This window comes from Solanum dulcamara, chromosome 10 (assembly GCF_947179165.1).
Source record: "Solanum dulcamara chromosome 10, daSolDulc1.2, whole genome shotgun sequence".
Lineage (NCBI taxonomy): Eukaryota > Viridiplantae > Streptophyta > Magnoliopsida > Solanales > Solanaceae > Solanum > Solanum dulcamara.
Genome location: NC_077246.1, coordinates 10,975,052 through 10,981,051, shown reverse-complemented (window position 1 = coordinate 10,981,051; position 6,000 = coordinate 10,975,052).

Genomic DNA, 6,000 nt, shown 5'->3' with positions numbered 1-6,000 from the left:
TGTTTATACTAACATTATTTGGGGAGCTTAGTTGGCCTATGATTACTGAGTACCATTTGTTACATACTTATACTACACTTATGCACCATGTAGATCATAGTACGAGTTCTAGCTGTTGATTTGAATTTCGTGCATAGCAGCCTTTGGACTTCAGAGACTAGGGAGAGCTCCTGGCGTTCGAAGTTACCAATTTCCATCTATTTTGGCTAGGCTAGTCTTTATGTTGTATGCAGAGACAATATGTACTATATATCATAATTGTAAAAGCCTTGTACTCCTATTTTGATTAGATGCTCGATTACTAACTGATATCAGGTCTTGGGAATGTTTGTCTTGTGTTATATTTCAGTTGTTGTTTGTTCCTTCTTATTTTTTGTCAGCTTCATGCTTATTTTTTTTATCTTTCGCGTGATAGCCTTTTGCTTTTGATTTCGGGCTATGGATTAGACTTACCTACTGGCAGGGTGTTGTATGTGTCATTATTACTTGAGAAGTCGTGTCGTGACAATTGTACGTCAAACAATTTTCATCTAAACAAGTTAACAAAGCAAATTCCATGTAAACAATTTAACATTCAATACAATTGAAAAGAGCACATTTCATGAATCAATTAATTTGTAAGAGCTCTAGTTTTCTAACTCAATTATAAATATTAATTTCCTGCAACACTATTTTTTGTTGCTAAATAGTCACATAAGCCACAATCGTGTGACTTTTTACCAATAAAATTTGATTTCTGATAATAACTTTTTGTTGTGTATGTTAGCTTTTAGAAACAATATATTTTATTGTTACATAAACTTTTCCAAACAGTAGTAACTCCAACAACAAACAACTAATATGTTCTTGTTGCCAAAAGTACCCTTGGCAACAACATTGAATCTATTTGCAAGTAGAAAAATGAAATTGTTGCAAATTCCCATTTTTTTGTCGTTAATTTACTCATAATTTACGTAGCATTTTTTTTCACTAGAATTATATTTTAAAATGATATTCTCTATATTACATTATGATATCTATTTTCGAAATTTTTCATTGCATTTTTAGTTCTCACAAAACTACATATGCATTTATCATCATGTGTTTAACTATTTGATAAAAAAAAATATATGACATTTATCATTACAAATTATTTTTATGATTTTTATCAATATTGTTTTATATTGTTATTTTAGTATTTTGTTGGTTTTTAAATGATAACCCGAAAGACAATTACCAAATATTTTTTAAAAATTTAGCTAAATAATGTTTGTTTTAACCAAAACTCACACCCAATTTCAACCCCTTAATTGATCCAATTTACGGCCAAACAAAACAATCTAATACCCAACCCATTTGATCCTTTTAATCTCCATCGTTTATTCAATTTAACTAGACAAACGACACATCTCCCCTTCACTATTTGTTTAACCCTCCCAACTATTTTCCAAAACCCTAACCCATTTCTATTCTCTTTGGTTGCCCCCATCTCTCCTCTTTCTCTCCCATTTATCTTACAAATCCTAAAATCCTTCTTCAAGCTCAAATGGGTCTGGGTCTGAGAGTATGAATGCAAGGTATTACTTCAAGTGTGTTTCCATTTTCTGAAACTTCAACATAGTTTAGGTCCTTCACAAGTTAGCATAACCTTAGGGGTGGGTATCTCAAACAATAGCTGAAGTAGTAGCTATGAACAATTAAGCAATAGCTGAATTTTCATTATTAAGTATAAATACTCTCTTCATTAAGCATTGTTTTGATCTATCCGGAAGAAAGACCTGCAACATCTTAGAAAACCTATGTGGTGAGTTTAATCTGTTTTTTTATTAATATTTTTCTAATTCATAATTGTGGAATTTTGGTAACTCATTCTTTTAGCCATGTTTGCATAAAGCCATGTGCTTTTAAAATTTGTGTAGTCTTGTAAAATTTTGAAATTATTTTTGAATTATCGAAAAGCTGCATTTTGTTGTCACTTAATTTATGCTCTAGCATTATGTACTTCACAGACATGGTAATGTAGTTGTTAGTTGTTTATGCTTTTGTTTTTCTTTTTCTTTTAAGGATATGCGGTAAGTTTAAGTACGTAATACTGAATTTTTTGATGTTATCAGATGGTATCAATTGTTTTATATCTTTGTTACCAAGAGGTGGATCAGACATTCCTTTTTCAAGCCTTGTCAACATATCTCACGTCAAGATATACTACTAGTAAGTCCGTAGTTAATATCATTGGTGTAGATTAACTTTCTACTCCTTAAAAAATATTTTTGGGTAATTTGACCTATACATCATAACATCTGGTTGTCATTTTCTGATACTTCATTTAAATATTTTCACAAAATTGAGTTCAATAAATTTAGAATTTCAATTTTACTTTTGTTTGTCTTAGAAATGTTCTATACCATATACCATTAAGCTAAGTGACCGATTAAAAGTTTGCAAGTTCATTTTTTAATTTTGTTTTATTGAACTAGTTCTTTCTTTTATCTATTGATTAAGTGAAAAGAAACTTACGAACGGAGAACCATATGACAGAAAAAAGGGTTCAGAACTTCACTGTGTTTTCTTGGTTGATGGTTGTGCCTGCACTTTTCTACCATACAAAATCTCTCATTTTTTGATCAGATAAGGTAGTACCGTAAAGCTCCTCAACATATTTTAGTTTTTTTCAAGTGAAACACATGGCAATAGTGTTGCTTGAAGTGTGACAAGTTACTTATAATATTGGTCAATTTTCATTTTGAGCACATTTTCTTTCTTGCTAATGTATTTTCCATGAAAATTCATGATAATCAACAAACAATTCTATCAATTCAATTGGAATGGAATAGAACTCATTCCTTCAAATTCTTTATCTTTCTCGGTTAACGGCTAATTACATGTATATTTAAAATTGGCATGATTTTCTTACGGAAAAAGTCTTCCTTTTATCCTTACTCTTTCATAACAAAAATATTGTTAAGAACCCTCCGTATGAAAACAAGTTTCCTATATGTTAAACCCCATATTTTTTTCTTGCATAATATACATAGTGTGGCGTCGTTATATAAGGTGTAAATGATTTGGTATAGTACATCGGGAGAATTATACTGCAAATGTGCGGTAATATCAAGAAACTAAAGTTTTAGGTCAAAGAAATCCCTTAAACAAAGGTTCGTGGTTAAAGAAATGGCTCAGGTAGCTCCCCATTCATTCGAAAAGTTTAAAATAACTTGCACCTTCGGGATAAATCCAAGAGTGTCTAATATGCTAATAATAATGTGTTATGAGGTATTATAATGATACAATGGTCATAAACTAAGTTTTGGAGTCAAGCTTGTTGCAAAATAAAGGTCGGGAAAAGTTATCGTAAGTTTCTCTTATATTATTTTTCAACTTTGGTCAGATGTATCAAATTATTTCTCCCAATATATAATATTATATGGAATCCACGACCTACCAAATCGAACGTCTATGAGTATAGTTTGCAAAAAAAAATGAGAAGTCAATCCAACATTGGAGTAAACAATTATGACGGTCTTACCGAGGACTGTCCGGACTGAATCTGGGTCGACCGGGTTGGGTCAAAGAATGATATAAGTCAGATTTTTGACTTTTAAGACCCCAAAAAATTTCATTTTTGTCACAAAACAGTGAGGAGGCTTAAGAGAGGGTTCCAATGGAGTTCTTGAATGATTAAGGTGCGTTATTAGTGATTTTTACCGTTAAAGTTCACCCCCGTGCCTAGAAATGTGATCTTTTGTCACGCCCCGGGAGGGTACCCTAGGCGTGGCCGGCACTCGAAGGCCATTTTTGACCTCCGAGCAAACCACCTAACTCAATCATTCTGTCGTTCAGTCATATACGCTCAAAGGAAGGCTCAATTAATGAAATACTATACATAATATAGGGGCCGAAGGCCAAACATTTATCAACCCAACAAACAAATATAATAAGACTCCTATAAATAACCGTTCAACCTCCCCATACTCCAGTCTATGAAGCCTCTATCAAAGTCTAAGAGGTGCCAATGACAAGTCCATGGCTACCAACAATCAAAAATAAAGGAAACGACAACAAACTGTACAAGAAAGCTCAACATCCTCCGAAAACTAGGAGGAGTCACCAACTAGCTGGGAGTGTATGTGGATCTTCAACGGAGCGCCAGTTGATGATCTCTAGTATCTGTCTCTGCATCATGAAATGATGCAGGCCAAATGACGTCAGTACATGGAATGTACGAGTATGTAAAATGGCCGAATACAACGAACATCAAGGAAGAATCAATCAACTCAGAATCTCAACTCAAAAGGAATAACAACTCAATCAAATGTCCTAAGTCTAAACAAGGATATGATTTAGAAGGGACCAATCACATACAATTCAACTCAATCTGACTTAGAGTACTATCAAGACCTATTTGGGAGTTTCTCTTACCCGACAACCATCACTTATGAGCTAGTGAAAGTATAACAAATTGACGTTGTTGTCGCGTCCGTTCAAACTTTGCCAGGGTATGAACGAATCAACCAATCATGGATCCAATCCAACCAAGTCTTATAATGTCAGGACAAACATCTCGGGGAAACATTCGACTTTAATGGTTCAATCCCCCCTATGTTTGGCGACGTAGTTATTGGGTTCGAGTATGGACTATACTCTTGCCCAATTCGGTGCTCGATACTCCTCCCAAGACTCAATGCTCATAAAACTCCATCCAATCAACTCAATTAAATCACATCGACAAGTCTCATTTCAACCTTGTCAACTCATCAACTCTATCATGATCAAATCTCTCTCAATCATACTATCCGATCAATCTCAATCATATCTTTCAAAAGAAATTTAAATGCACGTTTATAGCAACATATAGACATAACCAATCATTTCCTGCATCCATTAAGAAATCTTTGAGACTCATCGCAACTTCAAGAATTTAAATCGACACTTTATAATAGGCAACATTTTTAAAAAGATAACATTTTTTATCATAATCTACATAATTAAGAAGATCAATAAAATATATTTAACAACTCGTCTTCATCAACTCATACTCACATAAAGGCCTATTTTAAGAACTTTTTAGCTCAACAACATCAACAAATATAGAGTCAAATAAATAGGGGACAAAGCTCATACAAACATAACCATACCAACAATACTCTATTTTTCATGAACATCTAACCTCAAAGTAAGAGTAGGGAACATGGGTGGAATCAACCCATGTTTTGGATAGCCTTACATAACTTAGTGAAGACTTGAAGAAAACCTTGTGGTTGGGTCTTCAATGGGGAACTCAAATTTTGAAGCTCTTCGAACTCTTCTTGTTGGAAATGGAGAAGAAGAAGAAGAGAGAGAGAGAAGAACTTCTAGGGCTTTTTTTAGAGAGAGAGTGGGGGCTGGAAATATGTTCTCAAAATAGTCTAGGGTGATACATATATAATTTGGGTAAGTTTCCAAATTGCCCCTTCTCAAAAGTTCTGAAAAATAGGCAAAAATGCACATGGCGCGATTGTGGCGCATCGCGCCCTTGCAGTGCCTGACTAATTTTGCCTAAAAACCTGTACACCTCGTAGTGGCGCGCCGCGCCAGAGACCAAACTACTGAGGCATGTTTCTGGCGCGATAGTGGCGCATCGCGCCCTTACAGTGCCAAGGCCATTATTCCTGGGTCTTGGAAATTTGATTTGAAAAACCCTGCACACCTTTTAGTGGCGCGCCGCGCCAGAGCCCAAACTACTGAGGCATGTTTCTGGCGCGATAGTGGCGCATCGCGCCACTGCGGCGCCAAGCATAATTTTCCAGTAATTGCAACCCAGGCCTGAAAATCTCTACTGTGCTAGTTCATCTTAGGATCGTCATATCTTTTGACTCCGAACTCCAAAAATTACATTCTTGGTGGCGTTGGAAGGAAGACTCGACGTCCTTCAATTTGATGGGTTGTGGGCCACCCAGATTGTTGTCTTTCAAAATATAGGATCATTAGAAGTTGACCCCTCATATGAACCCATCCTAAAACTTAGCCACGACGAATCTTTTG